At 36.4% G+C, this 18415-nt stretch overlaps 1 pseudogene; it reads right to left on the bottom strand.

The window, feature by feature from the left end:
- Window positions 1-1694: 1694 nt before the first annotated feature.
- Window positions 1695-2455, bottom strand: LOC149139246 (triosephosphate isomerase, cytosolic pseudogene; annotated as a pseudogene).
- Between the last annotated feature and the right edge of the window lie 15960 nt (window positions 2456-18415).

The raw sequence follows: 18415 nt of genomic DNA, 5'->3' as shown, positions 1-18415 counted from the left end.
GCGTTACATCGACCACACCAGAGGAATCCGCCTTCTTTCTTGAGCGCTGTAAAGTCGGGTTCTCCACTGAGCGTTTGAGTGCAAATCTGAGTGGAAATCAAGACAGATATGGAGTAGATTCATTTTTACTGAAATGGTGTCTCGATGCCAATAGTTTGGAGGGAATCTAATCTCTCATGTAGCGGCTCCTTCACTATTCACATTCAACTCTTCACCTCCCAAACACAAATTTTAGGATTTAATAACGTCTCAATACAATGTTCAACATCATACCTCTCGTTGCAACGCTTCTCGCATTGTCTCCTTACAACGAAAGGAGGGTCCATGAATGTCTCAAGCAAAATATTTTGACCAACGTGCACAATGCATACCAATGGACAGTTTCTCAAAAGAAGAGAATGATGGGTAGATGGAGAAATGGATATAAACAGGTATACGAAGAGGTAAAGATAAATGATACTTGATAGAGTAGCAATAGAGTGAAAAATTAAACGATGAGTGGATAGCAGAGTCGTAATAGTGGAAAAATCGATGCAAAGGAGTTACAAAGCAGGACAGAAAATATGGCAGACAGGCACCGGTAGTGTCAGACAAAGGTTATGCAGATAATATGGCAGACAATGGCGCAGACAATGGCAGATAACACTTCAATGTTTAAATCAAAGGACCAGCGTTACAAATTCAGGAATGCGCAGAGGCCATGGTCAGGAATGCATTGCAGTCAGAGATAGGTTCTTGCTAGGGCAGAGATGGCAGGTCTGAGCAAGGAGCTTTTTTTTTTTTTTTTTTAAGAAGGCAGGTGAATAAAAAAAGCGTTGGGAAATAACAGATTGCAGCTAAATTTTAGCTGAGAAAATATTCATGACAAGATATTCATGAAATGCATAATTGATGGCAGAAATGATCTGCACATAAAGGCCATAAAACAAATGGCTCAAAATAATTACGCAGGGAAGGAATACGCCTGCTCTGATACCATGTTAAACAGACATGGACAGCAAAGAATAGGAAAGATAAATCAGTGAGTGCATTTTTTTATTAACAATAGATATACATTTATAGTACAAATATGTGACTCTTGGGTTTCAGATCCCAAGGTCTCTTGGACTCCTTTTGTCCATTCGACTTCCACACTAACCCACTTAGGATTAGGTGTCCAACAAAAACAAATAAAAATCTTAAAAAATAGATTTTATATGAAAACGTTGGAGAATAAAGATAACCATTTAATTTCTAATGGCATATTATACTTCCAAAAATAATTTTATTTGTAGTAAGAATATGTAACCTAGGCATTTCTTTTCACACCATAAAAGTAGAATGGAATCATGATACTACCTTACTCATATTCATTCTAGTGATCATGGTTATAGTCGTTAAGGAAAGAGAGGGTTTCACCCTTTTTCTATCTCATTCCTCTCTCTATATTTAGCGAGAGGATGAATCATCATTCACCTTTGTCATAATGATAATGATTAGTTTATAGAGCTCTAACCATAGATTCCTATCAATTGAAGTAAGCCATCGATCAGCCACCTGTGAGGAAAGAGGTTTCACCTTTCACACCATAAAAGTAGAATGAAATCATGTGGGATATTTTGTAGTGGCCATTTTTATGCAAAAATGCTATGTTTTACGATTGTAATTTGTTTGTAGAAAGCATGTGAAAATAAGCCAAAATGACTTGCTCTAACTTAACCTTTCTTCACAGTTGCAGACTTAATGATGTCCACAAATTCAGCCTTGAGTGAAGCTCCTCCAACAACAAATCCATCAAGATCAAGTTGTGTTGCCAATTCAACACAATTTCTAGCATTTACAGAGGCACCATAAATAATCTGGGTTGATGCTGCTACTTCAGGACTAACACTTACTTTAAGCCAATTCCTTAATTCATAGTGCACCTCCTGAGCCTTAGCTAGGGTTGCAACTTTTCTAGTTCTAATCGTCCAAACATGCTCATATGTTATAACTATGTTACTCCAGTCAACAACCTTATCTGCTATTACTTTGGTTTGTTAAAAACTATATTCAATGTATCTCCACCTTCCCATTGTTCAAGAGTCTCTCCAACACAAGCTATTACCTTCAAAACTTGAGAAAGTGCATAAGCCACTTTATGTGCAACAAACTTATTATCTTCTTTCCGTAGAAGCCTTCTCTCTGAATGACTGAGTATGACCCATGGAATGTCCAAATTGATCAACATCTCTACACTGATCTCTCCAATGAAAGCACCTCCTTTCCTTACCCAATAATTTTGTGCAGAAACTATGAAATCAAAGTGTAGCAAGGCCTTCACAGTTCAAAGAAACACAAACAGAGGGCTCACAACAACCTCCACGACATCTTCAAATGGAACTTCTGCTTCATTGAGAGTACTAACAAGTTTTTTAACGCACTTCAAAGTACCATTGCAGTTCCAGATGCCTCCAATGAAAAACTTAAAACCCATAGTGTTCTCTTCAATCGATCAAGGAAACCCATCTAAAAAATTCACAGAAAAAAATTACATTAGATTCAGGTAGAGATAATGTGTTCTTGGGTTGAACTATAAATAGAATTGTTACTTCTCTCTATTGGTTGAACCATTAACATAAGTGTTTTGTGTGTAGAATGTAACGTCTGCTTCAAAAACATTTTTCAAGAACTCCGTATCAGTTTTGTCATTGCCGTCACCTAGAGAAGATAAATAGTATGTGGTAATCATGCCTGCAGAATTTCCTAGCACCAAATTCATAGATGTATCAATGCTTTCACACAAAAACTCCTCATCCTATTGAAATCCAAAACAAGAATAATTGGTAAGAGAGTTGGAATTGTCGCTAAAATAAGAGTGTTAGAAACCACCATGGCTGCAAATGCTACAGAGCAAAGTTGGCAGATAATGGCGACGGGTATACGGGCCAATTCTTTCGCATGTCAGCAAGATATACTTAACCAAATAGACTCCAAGAAGAGGCCCTTTGGCTTCTTTTTACCCAATGTACGTATCACTATCTTAATTGACTCAAAAATGTTACTTGTGACTCATAGAGTTCAACTTTTGTTCTATAAAAGTTATGATCTTAATTTGACCAAATTTGTGCCTTCAACTATCAATCTCATTCTTATTTCTTCCATAATATCAATTAAACGAAATTTTCTACCCTTATCTTTGGTTTATTTAAATTGTTCATTTGTATAAACTTTTCATGTTCTTGAAATAAATTCGAGCTAAATTCAGTATTGACTCATTGGTTCATCAACTGATCAACATCCTAACCTAGGATTTACTTAAAGATTTAGTCCATCTTCATTCATATGTATCCCGAATGAAGGATGATATCTCAATTCTATATCTTTAACAACTTCAAATTTGAAGAAACTAATGAGGACAACCGCAACAATCTTCATTTGCATGTATGAAAAATATTTACCAAGGCAAATGTGAGGTCCCACCTGCAAGGCAAAATTAAAACTTATCCCCTTTGAAACATGACCAAATTTATCTTTCAAAATAAATTAAGTATAATGCATAGACCAAACACAATTACATGAAATGCATTGAATTTGAACGGTGATTGAGGTTGATGGATTCCATCCTTCAACCATCTTTCAGGTTTAAACTCCTCAGCGTTGTTGCCCCAAAGACATGTCATTCGTCAGAAACTACATACTTCCCATTCGGCAAAATGTTTTCAATTATTGATAAGCTATATTATTTGTTCTTTGAACTGAACTGAAGTAAAATAACTAAAATGGTATTTTATAGTCAAAAATTCATATTCAAGCTTATCTCTTTGTCATGAGAGAAAATAATTTGGGAAAACACAAAGAAGAAACGTAAATATTCATGCATTATATCCAATGCTCTATTCGATAAAATGAAAAATTGGAAGAGTGGATATCTTGTTGAGGAGAAACAAGATTAGCACCATACAATTGCTCATGGAAAGTAGACATTCGAAAAAATGTTGAGTTTACCTAAATGCCAACCAAAACATATAAGTGTCTTAGCACAGGAACAACATGGTATAAGCTTAGGGTCTCTAATAAAGCCACATGAAGGTAGTGCATCTTATCTAATATTGTATGTGTCAAGCTTTCAGAAAACATAGTTAAATATTTTTCCATGGACACATGTTCATTAACCTTGACCAGGTCATGAACTTCTTGAAGAATTTGTATTTCTAAATCTGGGCTTTTGCAAAGCAAGTGAAAGAACCAGCAAAGGGTAATTGCAATTGTGTCCCACCTAGCTACAATGAAATTCAGAACAATATCGCACAAATACCTAGCACAATCATTCTCTGGAATCTTCTCAATTGATGAACCAGTTGGGTAAATTCTTTAGAAGCTTTGACCACATTTAAATGGAGAGTGGAGGAGTGAAGCAATTCTATGACAAGTGGATTTCCTTCTTATGACATATGTCCAAATAATTTTCTTCTATAGCTTGCCATGTGTTGCATCACTCTATGAAAACTAGAGAACCAGGGAAGGTAGTACTAAGTGTTGTGAAAATATCGTCAAAGAGAAAGAAGATTGTTTACACATCCAAAGTGATAATTGGCTTACTGATCTCTCTATACATCACTAGTTGTAGCAGAGGGCCTCGCTCTGTAAATTGTAGAATTATTTTTACTATTCATGGGTGCTGACATTTCCAGTGGTGGGGGGTGGGAATGTAATCTAAGCTTTTATTTTTTCTTGTATTTGGTATTTGTACCTACATAATAAGTCATGAGAGATGCACTGAGAGTGGTCGTCATCTCGTCGAATCCCATGTTGGTAGGATATTCACAGAACTGGCTTGTTGAGCCTACCATGGAGCTTTTCAGACAAATGCGAGTGGAATGTGTGGAATTGAATCAATTTTGATTCTCAAGCACCATAAAAGCATGACCTACTATGGTGGCTTTGGAAGAGGGTAGGCAGGTTCCTTTTTGTAGGAAGCTCCCTTGTCGATATGTATGAAAAATGTACAAACCTAGAGTATGCACATCAAGTGTTTGATAAGATATCCAGACCAAATGTGGTGACTTGGACCACCATGATTTTTGGGTATGTGTAGAGTAATGGTTTCGAGGAGGCTCTGAAGCTTTATTTCCAGCTACCCTTTCATGGCATCAAACCTGATGAGTTTGTGTTCTCCAACATTCTCAGTGCATGTGCCAGTATTTCACCCTTGTTACAGCGAATGTAGATCCATGCTTAGATTGTGAAAAGTGGATTTCTAATCATAGAAATGTGTTGGGAATTCTGTTATCAAAATGTATTCGAAGAGTGGGTGCCTAAAGGATGCCCAACAAATACATGATTTGATGCCAAAAAATGATGTGTACTCATGGACTGCCATGGTTGCAGGATATGCACAATATGTGGATGACAGTGGAGCCATTCAAGTTTTTGAACAAATGCAACAGGCGGGAGTAAATCCAAATAACATTACCTTTGTTTGTGTATTGTGTTCTTGTAGCCATGTTGTCTTAGTGGATGAAAGTCGTCATTACTTCGTAGCTATGTTTTGTGACCATGGCATAATGACCACGTCTGAGAACTATGCCTGCATGGTTGACCTTTTTGGTCATACTCCGAGAATCAAGGAAGCTGAAGAATTGATTAACAAGATGCTCATTGAGCCTATTAGAATTATATCTGGACATCCTCAGCTTTAGTGTCGACACCAGCTTCACTGTCGACACAAAATTCATTTCAGCACTCCATTTCATGTTTCCAAAAAAAGTGATGCTTCCTCTAGTAATGGTTGCCTGATTTGCGCAAGACACAGTAATGTTCATCTCATTAAATGCAAAAACCTATCATTTATTCTTCCTTTGATACATCTCCAACCTTATTCTACTTGACTCCACAAATTTTCTTAGCTCTGTTCCTTCTTTCCTTCAATTTCTTCTTGGATTTCTCTACCTTGGTTCCAGCCCATTCCTAATACATCTATACTTGGCTTCATATTTCTTGGCATGCTCAAAGTTGTCTTAAAACAAGCCAAACCTTGAAGATTTTCCACCTCCAAATTGGGTTTGGAACCCAAAGACAAATATTGTCTGCAAATCTCTGACTTCATACATCTTCGCAAGCTTCTCCTTCAACTTGGCCTTAGATACATTTGGCCTACCAGGATGAAAAACATCAAACAAAAATTGCTTCCTCGATAAAAACATGTTAGTTATGAACTTGTGATTTAATGAGGCAAATGAGGCTTTTTCCCATGTTTTGAGAGTCATTAAGTGAGCTATGATAACACTATCTCTCTTTTAAAGCATTGTGATCTTAAAACATTGACTCGTGAGTGGTGAAGGTGGAGCGGCGATGATGGTATAGAGCTGTCAAGTAGAGGCCATGGTACCAAGGGTCAGTGGACATTTCAGTAAGTTAGGAGACATTTCAGCAAGTACACCAAACCAACAATTACCTCAAGTGAAACCTCCATTCAACTTTCTCCATGTGTCAGATTTCACTTAGATTGAACAGTGAAATGAATAATTTGGATTGGTTGGGATGAATAGTGTTTGCTCACCCCAAGCCCACAAAGAAAATGCCTTTCGATGTAATTATATTTAAATTTAATAAGTTATTTTTTGGTTTTAAACTCAAAATTGTATTCAAATACTTTTCATATTATTTGTTAGATGATGTATTTGAAGAATAATATTATTTTGAAATCAAATATTGTCCACTCATTTATTTAAAAACCAAAATTCCAAAAAATTTAGACATTCAAATGGGTATAATATTTTTAAATTTTTTAAATTTAGAATGTACATATATGCCAAGATATTTATGATTTAGTTTTACATTATAAATTGTTGGATTAATGATTTTAAGATTTGGATTGTTCGATTTAAATATTTAAGATTTATAATTAATTGTTATAAAAATATAAATCAATTTAGTATTGGCATTGCTTACAACTTGTCTTTTCTGAATCGAATTTACTCTTCTATGATATTTTGATAAGTGTTGTCGTAATAGTGGGATCCTTTTGTGCTTGCCCATAGGGAAGGATGGCCCCCAGCACAGGGGATTGACCTATCCATAGCTACCCCTTGATTTCTTATCCTTCAATGCTCTGGTTGTGAAGAGTCATCAAGGTTGTTGTTTTCATCCCAACAAATTTGTGAAGGAACTAGACAATATCCTACATATTAATGTAAATATCAACCCATCGTGAGGCGTTTCCTTTTGTTTAGTGGAATGGGAGTTGTTGGGAAATTTTTTTGGCTTCTATTTCTCTATATGCATAATCACTACTTGGGTGAAAAAAAAATAGCGCCCCAAGACAAACAAAATCATTTCTTCCTCATTATATGGAAAGGGTTTTTTTTGCTCCTTTGTTTGAAAAGAAAGAAGATAAAGATCTGATTTTTCAGAATGTGTCATACTTCATGGAAGCCTAAGGGCTATGTTTGGTGCATTTTCTAAGCATATCTTAGAGACCTCTTCCCCATTTTTTATCATTCTTTCTCTACAAACTTATGAACTTTATGTCCCAATTACCATTTTCCTTGGTTATAAGAGAAATCATTTCTCAACATATTATTTTTCCATATTTCGTTAAATATCAAATAAAGTGATGTCTGTTTTAAATGGCTAACCAAGGTAATTTTGGAAGAAGTTTTCTGGTTATTTTTCTCTTAGGTGTTGCCTACAACTAGGGATTAAGGATGAGAAGCTATTGTTGTTACTCGTTGTTTTACAACAAGGATTTCTTGTTACAGTCTGAAGTTTTGTTGTTACACTTCGAGTTGTTATTACATCTCGAGTTATTATTACATCGCAACTACCAAAGACCATGGTTGCTATCTTCCAAGACACAATTGTCAAGAATCATGAATTATCTATGGACAGTCAAAGGATCTCAGTGGTTATGATTGTGGAGATGGTGTAACTTGAATTGGTCTTTTATTGGAAAACTGTTTGTAACGCTTTCTATTTTTCTCTTAATATTTATCATCATGAGAATCATGAGATTCTCATGACTGATATGTTCCCTAATTTTTGGGGCTTGTAAACTTTATAAAAATGTTTAGTTCCATGAAAAGGGAATGGAAACACATGAACATCATCGACATTTTGATCTTGTAATTTCCAGTTATTTTTAATACAAAACACTTCTAGTGATGTTCATACAGATTTTGTGTTGAGTTTTTAACTAGTTTCCATTTCATCCATGTGCCCTACTAGGGAGGAAGGGCCCTCCTCTTTAGCAGGGATTGCAGTAGTAGTAGATTAGCTATTTGGTTTATCTTTCTTTTAATTGTGAATTTATTAATGTTGTTGTATGAATTGTAGTATTGATGCACTTATGTTTTCAGATTCATTATATGTTGTTACACAGGATTGGTTAGAACTATAATATTTAATCAACTGATACAGTTTTACTAATGATGTGTGGCGTGCCTATTCTTTGAGAAAAATATGAAGTGTGATGAGTGAATTTCATTCTTGTAGAATGTCTTTTTAATTTCTGCATGAGTGCTTTAAGTTATGCAATTGTGTTCAATGACATTTTCTTTCATTTCTTTCCCTGACTATTATGTATTGGCACAGATAGTGTAGACACCTTTGAAATAAACAAACCTACCCTGGTTGACAATTAAATGCTTGCAGTTCAGTCAAATTAAACAGTGATTAAACTGGCACAACATTTTGGTACCGTTGCCAAGGAAGGAAGTTGACGATACAGTCAGCTAGTGTGCTTTGTTAGTATAGTGTTTCTAGTGCATAGGTGTTGGGCAGTAAGAGAAGAGATAAGAACCTGCGCATCACTCTAACATACTTGAGTGGGCTCACCCTTGTGATCATTATAACACTTAGGGTGAGTTAAATTTAAAATTTCTTTTTTAGAAGTGTCCTCAATCTTACAGATGTTGGGCGGTAAGATGAGAGGTAAGAACTTGTGCATCGCTCTGACATGCCTAAGCAGGCTCACCACTATAATGACTGAGGCACTTCGAGTGTGAAATAATTACACATAGGTTCCATGTGTAGAGTGTTTGAACAAAAGAGACATGAAATATAATAACCCTAATAAACTTACTGGAAAACCGAGTCATAAAAGGAACAAGAAAAGCGCATATTTAGGGAGGAAAACATTCATTCAGGAATTAATTTCAAAAGCAGAGAGAGAATAATCAAATTCATAGAAGGATAAGAGAAAAAAAGGAACACAAAAAGTTGTTACTCCCATATTAAGGTTAGAAACATCTAGTTCATCTGTCATAGGACCTCATCACCCTCAACCTAGTATACATACTCCTGAGACTGTAGATTCAATTCAAGAACAACACAACGAAACTAGTTGCCATGAATTTGGGTCTGAAGGCCAAGGGGAAACTAGTAGGGATAACTTAGATACACAACTAGAAAAACAATATTTTACTTATCAATACCTAGATTTGGGCAGTGTTGTGAAACAGTCAACCCCAGAGCAACCTATACAATCATCATCTTTAGGAGAGGATTCATTAAAACAAGAAACAAGGAAATCTACAATGGAAGATAATAACAATGATAATACAAGGAATGATGACATTTTTACCACCTTTGAATTCCCAATAAGTGATGTAAGGGGCGAATCTCCCATGAAAAACATTCCCTTATAAACTCTTCCATCTTTTCAAGGAATGACTGTAGAAGATCCTGATACATTCTTGTTTAAATTTGATGTCCTGCACGGGAACTATGATTATACTTTGGATGCTCAGAAGCTGAAATTGTTCCCTACTACTCTAGATGGAGCAGCATTAAGATGGTTCATGGGACTAGGCTCTACTACTATTCGGACATGGGGAGAGATGAAAACTCCCTTTCTGTCGAAATATCAGGTCTATTGTCATACCAAGAACTTGAGGGAAGAGATGTCCAGGATGACACAAAAAGAAGAAGAAAGCTTGGAGGATTATGTGGAGTGATTCCACTATAATCTATAGAGATCTAAACATAGTGATTTCGATCCGTAGATCCTAAAAACTATATTCATATGAGGAATGAGAGATGATTGCCTAGATACATTGAATCTACTAGGAAAGGAGATATATCTCAAGAATCATTTAAGGAGATAATAAAACTCTGCTTAAGATGCTTCAGAGGATGATCACGAGGAAGAAGCATGATAGGGATGCCTCTGTTCGAATACAAAAATATGTAATTGGAGGTGTGACCAGAGCCGAGATTGGGAACCTGGTTGAGAATCTTAAGACTGGTCACCTCCTGAGTACTTTATCCGCCCAATTGACAACTGCAAAAATAAAAAAGGCATAAGATGAAGCTGAGAAAACTTTGGCTGTATTCTACTTGAAATCTAAGGATAAACATTCCATGATGGATTGTAAAGTTGATAACATCAGCTTATGCAACATTTGTGATTTGGAACATTCTACAGGCTATTGTCTAGAGCTTCTCAGACTAAAAGCATTGCTTAAGGAATCGAGTGAGGAAGTCCAATCCTCCTACCTCATTGGGTCCAGGAAGCCTTTGTAGCCACCACCAACAGGTATGTCTCAAGATTTTTCTTTTAGTCCGTGGAATAATATATATAATGCACAACAATTTCCATGGAAAATATTCATCTCCTCCTCCACCTCAATTTTACTCACCATGGAACTAATGGTCTCCCTCTCCATTTTTTCAATACCCTCCATCCTAGCCATATTATTGGCCCCACAATTGGAGAGGAAATTATTTGGGTCCAACCCCTTCTGCATTACCAATGCCACAACAATTACAGCCACCACCTCTCTCAACACCTGCTGCTACACCTCCCATATGACCCCAATTACTTGTACAACCTAATCATAACCCAAATAAAAAGGAAACCCAAGGTTTAGAAGCTCCCGCTTCCTTCCAAACTTACTACATCACTCCCGTTGAATGTAATGAAATCCATCTACGATTAGGAAAAGTAGTAAAAACCTCTCCTGTCATCACCAAGGAAGAATGTGAATCTCCTAAGTGTGGTCCTGCAAACTCTCATGGGACTACTAAAGTAGGTCAAGGTGATGTTGTTACATTTGTAACAACTAACCTAAATAATGTTGGTACATCTGTATTAGCTAACCCAATTGTTACAATAACTAAGGACCCTCCATATCCACCAATTTTATCAGAAACTAGGATGACTTCATAGCCTGACTCCAATTTTCTCATAGAGTTGAAAAATATTCACGTCAGGATTCCCCTGCCGCAAGCCATCAAGGAAGTTCCCGTCTATGTGAAAATAGTAAGGGACCTGTGTGTTAAAAAACCTGGAAGAAAGCCTAAAGACCCTATCACTATCCAGGTGATGGAAAAATTATCAGAAATAATGATTGGTCAGTCTTCATTGAATAAATATAATGATCCATGGAATCCTACACTTATCATTTACATTGATGAGATGCCTATCCCAAATACATTAATTGATTTAGGGGCAATAATTAATGTAATGAATAAAGAAGTATTTACCATCCTCGGTTTGTATGGGTTGAGACAAACACCTACTATACTCGAATTAGCAGATAGATCTTGTGTTAAATCTAGAAGGGTTATTATAAGACGTAGTTATTACAGTAGATTCCTGGAGATATCCAACATATTTTCTTATCTTGCAACCTAAATCAAATTTAGGGGGGCATCCCTTGATCCCAGGAAGACCCTAGTTGGCCACTGTGGATGCATTTAAAGGCTGTAGATCAGGCTGTATCACAATTTCAGATGGTCAGGCTACAAAAAACCTCAGGCTTTATCCCCCTGCAAATCCAAGTAGGGAGCTGGGAAACCTCTTGTTGGATGAGTTCGACCTAGAATGGCATAATTCCCAGCCTCTTCTTACCCTCGGTAAAGCCTATTACTTTAAGGATGAGATAGAAGATGATATTATAAATGGTTTTATCAGTAATCCTTTTTTTGTTACTTCTATTGAAAAATTGGGGGAGGAAGAGGCTGTGGAGGATTTGAGATTTGAACATATGAAGACCACTCCGAACATCAAGATCAGCCTGGTTGAAATAGAACCAGGTAAACATCTAAATGTTAACCTGAACCTGACTCTCGAAAAAAAAATTGTTGTTACAGTTGTTACAGAAGTATACAAAGGCATTTTTGTGGGATTACACAGATATGAAAGGAATTCATCCTAGCTTGTGCACCCACCAAATCTATTTAAAAGAAGGTTGCAATCCAGTTATACAGTCACAGTGACGTATGAACCCAACAATTAAGGAGGTAGTCGATGAATAATTTCAAAAAATCCTAAATGATAACTTCATTTATCCAATTTCTGATAGTCAATGGGTATTGCCACCTTTCATTTCCCATAAAAAGAATGGAAAATGGAGAGTCTGTGTAGACTATAGGGAACTTGCCACCCAAAAGGACCATTTCCCCTTACCATTCATAAATCAGGTCATTGACACCTTGTATGGAAAGAAATTATTTTCATTTCTAGACGGGTTTATTGGTTAAAATCAGATACAGATTGCCCCAGAAGACTAGGATAAAATCACCTTTACTTTCCCTTGGGGAACCTTTTCATATAATTTTCTTCGTTTTGGACTCTGTAATGTGCCAACAACTTTCCAATGGACAACATTGGGGCTATTCTTAGATCTATTAAATGAATGTTTAGAAATATTCATGGATGACTTTACACCTTATGGCAATGCCTTTGAAACAACATTAGTTAATGTTGAAAAACTACTAAAAAAATTGTGTACAAACTAATGTTGCTTTAAGTACAGACAAATGTCACATGATGATGAATGAAGGAATTGTGTTGTGAAATTTTATCTTTGCTAATGGAATTAAAGTAGACCCTACTAAGATAGAGGTAATTTCGAAAATTCCAGTTCCCAAAACATAAAAAGAGGTACATATTTTTTTGGGACATGCATGGTATTATAGAAGATTTATAGAAAAAATTTCAAGAATTGCATCCCCTTTATTTTCTCTTCTTATTAAAGATATGGAATTTATTTGGATAGGGAAATGCAAGCAAACCTTTACAAAATTGGAAATGTGTGTATCAGCAGCCCTTGTTTTGGGAGGACCAAACTGGAGTTTATCGTTTCATATAGCCACAAATGTGTCTGATACTACTGTGGGAGTTGTGTTGGGTCAGGTAGAGGACAAAAAACCATATGCTATTTACTACATAAGCAAGAATTTGACTACAACTGAACTAAACTACACGGTGAGAGAAAAATAATTTCTTGCAGTAGTCCATTCCATCAACAAATTTTGATGCTACATTACAAGATATCAAGTGTTTGTGCATACTGAACACTCTTCCATTTGGTTTCTAATGAATAAACCAATCACTAATGGTAGTATTACTCGTTGGTTATTGTTGTTATAATAATTTGACATAACAATCCTAGATAAACCTAGGAAAGATAATGTAGTGGCTAAATTTCTCTCTAGGTTGACTATTGATAATGAATGCATAGATGTTGAAGATTATTTTCCTGATGAATATATTTTTGATATTTCAACTCACTCTCTGTGGTATGCAAACATAGCTAATTATGTTTTCGCGGGAAGACTCCCAAAACACCTATCCTCACACGAGAAGAAAAGAGTTGTTCAGCAAAGTTCAAGATACTCTTGGATTGAAGGAAACCTCTATCACACTGGGTCAAATCATCAGATCAGACATTGTGTGAGGGAGAATGAAATATTCAATATCCTTAAAGATTGTCATGAACAACCTTGTGGAGGGAACTTTGAAGATAAAAGGACTGGGTATAAGGTGCTTTCAACAGGGTACTATTGACCTACTATATTTCAAGACACAAACAAATTTGTGAAAGGATGTGATAGCTATTAGAGAATGGGTCAATCACTCCAGTCATATGAGATGTCATTGCACCCTTAGATAGTTTTAGAGATGTTTGATAAGTGAGCCTTGGATTTTGTAGGGCCAAGTAATCCTCCATCTCAACAAAAGTCCTACATCATGGTCTCCACAGATCATGTCACAAAGTGCGTTGAAGCGAAGGCACTAACCAGAGCTACAGAACAGACTATTTCAGAATTTTTGTTTGAAGACATTTTTGTTCTCTTTGGGGTTCCTCAGGAAATAGTGATAGATGGAGAGTCACAATTCACATCTCATTTGATCCAGAAGCTAGTTGAGAAATACAAAATCATCATAGGATTACTTCACCTTATCATCCACAAGAAAATGGCCAAGTGGAAAGCACCAATAAGGTTATTGAGGGAATTCTTACCAAGATTCTGGCCAACCACCAGAGGAATTGGGTTGGTAAACTACCAGAAACACTGTGGACATATAGTACTACATGGAGGAACACTACGAGATTCTCATCATATGAATTAGTGTATGGTAAAAGGCTTTTATTTCCCATAGAGTTCAAAATAAAGACACTAAGAACAACACTACAAGTAAATCTAAATTTGGCTACAACATAAAAGCAACGGTTAAACCAGCTAAATGAACTTGATGAGAAGAGGTTGGCTGTCATTCAACAAACATATATCATCTAGCAACAGATGGCTAAGTGGCATGACAAATTCATAAAAAAGAAAGTGTTTAAGAAAGGAGATTGGGCTCTACTATATGATTTGTTATTCAAGGATTTCAAGGGGACTGTGAGTTTAGTCACCATCGACAATGCTAGGAAACCACTACTTGCTCATGGGAATCATCTTTGGTTATATCACAAACCAGCTTCAAAGGATTCATTTGTCAACATTGTCTCGTAATCTGATCTTCAAATTATAGGAGCAGGGGAAAGTTGTCCTGCGCTACTAAATTTTGAATCCTCAATAAGTGTAACAGCAGAAAACCAAGTCTGTTGGTGGCTGATACACCAAAATAAATAAATAAATAAAAAAGAAAAATTAATAAAAATAAAAATAAAATAAAATAATAATATATAAATAGAGATATGTTTGCGATTTAACCTCTTCTAGTGGCATAGGCAGATAATGGTAACAGTTGAAAACCATTATGTGGTGTCTGTTACACATTTTTTCCTATAACAACATCATCTATTTCATAGATGCTATCTTATTTTGTTACACGCTTAAGTCTTTTCCTTCTTTCTTTAAATTTTTTTCAAAGTATTGTAAATAAGAGTTATGTTGTAAAGATTAGCATTAGTGATTACATTTGTTGTTACACCTGTAACAACTAACAATCTACAGTAGCAAATTGGGCACAATCATTTGCCTTAATAAATTATATCATGAGGATGTTGGCACTGGGATAAATGACCTAATCAACATGTTTCCACCAGAATCAATCACGTCACCAGTACTTTTCCTCCACATCACTGTTGGTGAGTCATTCGAAAGGTATATCGCTTTTCTTTATTTAATGATTATGGAAATTAATATGATGCTCCATATGATGGTCGAGGACAGTCGTCGCATTAAAATTTGAGGGGAGGGTGAATCATTTTGCAATCTATAATTTAAATCAAACATTAAAGTGACAGACCTTGTAATCATTGGAAAATCCTGCAATCGTTATCATATTTTTATGTCAAGTGTGCTATAGGTTTAAATCACATTTAAGACAGATTTGCACGACCCTTGATTAATGATGAAACCATAATGCATATTGTACGATCCCCTGACCCGACTTCACTACTTTTACTGCCCTGATATTTATTCCAACAAAGCATTGCATCTTCATCTCACAGAACTCTTAGAAGAGAAAGAAGATAGAGCACAGAGGGTATTGTCTGGAGCAGAGATGGGAGGATTAGCGGTGAGGCATGAGCCCAATTCCATAGAGGCATTGTAAAATTGCCCCGAGGCATGCCAAATTTTTAAAGAGGTAGGATGGTTCGAATTCTTCAAACTACTCAAAGGGCCAGAAGAAACTGTCACCTTGGAGTTTGCTAAGAACCTGAACAGGAATCAAACAGAGGTCAAGGGTTTGAATTTAGAAGTCATTAAAGAAGTAATTTCCAGAGTATAAACATTGCAATCTAAAGGAAAAATATAATTTAACCATAAAATCAATGATCCTTCCCCCAAGGCAAAATTTCTGTAAGGGGAGGAACAATTGGAGAAGAAGGGTAGGGGAAATGACCGATTGTCGCTTCCTAAGCCATGGGGATATGTTTCCTTATACATTATTAAATACACTACTTGTGAAGGACAGGTGACAATAGTGTTTAATTATCGTTTCCCGTTGTTAGATCGTCTCCGACACAGGTAATTGGTTAACCTTCCATATTTTCTGTTAGAGAACCTGAAGCATATGTCTGCTGCTGTGAAGGTTGCTTCATGACTGGAAACTTGTGTCACTAATCATGGCCTTATAAAATTAATTATAATGGATGCCCTAAAATGCCAAGGCCGAATCTGGAAGATTTTATGAGTAGAAAGACGAGGACTTCACGCTAGAAGCAAGTTGAAACCCTCGTTGACGCTCGAAAGGAAGCTAGGGTGACTAAAGAGAAAGGGAAATGCTCTGGAAGCAGAATCAAGAAAGATCACTGGAAAATCCAATAGATGGAAAGATACCTAAAAGGAGGGTTGGAGTCAGCACCCAGCCAGATCCCTTGTCTCCATCTAGAAGGAGGTCAAGCAGGCATAAGGACGCAAGGGAGGAAAAAGAAGAAGAACAAGCCCATCTTTAAGAGCATCCTTTATTAGTTAAGGATGAGACCCAAACCCTACTGCGTAAAATTAAAGAATTAGAAAAATGAAATAAATAATTAAGGCAACAATTAGAGGATAGTAAAGTAGAAACAAGGGTCCCGGGTTTGGATACTTTGGCGGAGGCTGTTGATAAGATGAGGATATTAATTACAACAGGTTCTATATGTTCATTGTGTGCTATAATTTTACCGACAACCAATTATAAAGTTTTTGATGCAAGTACCATCTCAATAGAAAACCAAACTAAACCCCGGGGAGTTAATACACAGGAACCCATAGACGACGCTATTGTTACACAAGAACCAACAGCTGAAACAGAGCATCCCACTGTGATCGACCTAGAAGTCGAAACAAAAGAACCAACAATTGAGGCAGAGGCCCTCAGGAAGAAAAAGTAAGAGCTAATCCACAAGAACCAGCTGATGAAGCTACTGTTACACAAGAAACATAAGCTAAAGAAGAACAACTTGAATCTCGAGATGCTATTACACCCCCTATTGATGTTGCATGTGATAGAGCATGAGATCCTAAAGCATGATGGTGTTCATAATTTTTTTTTTGATATTAGAATTACAAAAATGGAAGAAGTTGACACTCTCTTTGCAAAAGGGAGTGATCTCGCTTGAGGAGCATTGAAAAGTTGTGAATACTCTTAAGGAACATTAGGCTAAGAGGAAGTTGACGGAAGAGTGGACAAGATGGGAAAGGAATAAAACTAAGAAGGAAAAGGAGGGACGAGTGAAACAATTACAATAGCAAATTCAGATCTTAACAGATGATAAAAATAAGTTGTACGGATTCGCCCTAAATCTGTTAGGTTGTAGAAGGCCTTCCCCATCCTATCCAACATTTCTTTTAGAAAGATTTTATTTTTTTCAGTTAAAATTTGTCAATGTGAATAGACCTTATATGGGTAATTCTACCCGAACTTTTTTAGATGTTTTTCATGCATGTGATTTTGATGTGCAAAGCTTACTTTGTGAAATTCTTCTACATAATATGATTTGTGAATACGCTAGCCTGCATATGATTGTATGCATTTTCTCCTACATGGGGAACTTGTAGTTGCACGCCTTCATCTCTTTCATGAGAAATGAAATAGAATAGCATCTGGCCATGAAGTCATGTGACACTAATGAAGAGAAGGTAACCTCTTGGATAAGAGCAGAACTAGGCATGGCTACCGAATTGAGGTGTGAATTTAGGAAGTTTCTGAGTACCCTTGATATACATGAACAATTAGCCATCTACACGGTGGGATTGTCATGTTTTTCCCCAACCTCTTGACACAGTTGAAGAAGGTAACCTTTTGGATAAAAGCAGAACTAGGCATGGCTACCTAATTGAGGTGTGAATTTAGGAAGTTTTTGAGTACCGTTGATATATGTGAACAATTAGCCATCTACACAAGTGGGATTGTCATGTTTTTCCTCAACCTCTTTACACAGTTGAAGAGTCGAGGAAGACTGCAGGAGTGTGACCTTTTTGGGTTTCCTAATTTTGTGGTTGTTGTTACACGAGTTCCAGAATATGCCAGGATTGTGAATTCAATGGGAGCCTTCTGGATAGGGCTTAGATTTAAGTATCCCTTGATTTGGCCTCCGGTTGAAGAATACCAGCCCCATTATCGATTGTTTGATTATGAAGAGGAATCATGGTTGCATCAACTGATGGATAATCAGGGTTAACAACCAGTTGATGAAGATACTATTAGTGCTTATAACTTGACATATTTACATCAGTGATACAAAAATAGTACTTGAAGATTCTACATGAGGACATGTAGTTTCTT

Source organism: Pinus tabuliformis, chromosome X, assembly GCF_031772625.1.
Source record: "Pinus tabuliformis cultivar Carrire ecotype Pingquan chromosome X, CPIR1, whole genome shotgun sequence".
NCBI lineage: Eukaryota > Viridiplantae > Streptophyta > Pinopsida > Pinales > Pinaceae > Pinus > Pinus tabuliformis.
The sequence above is the reverse complement of the archived record's forward strand: the minus strand, read 5'-3'. Positions and strand labels throughout refer to the sequence as shown.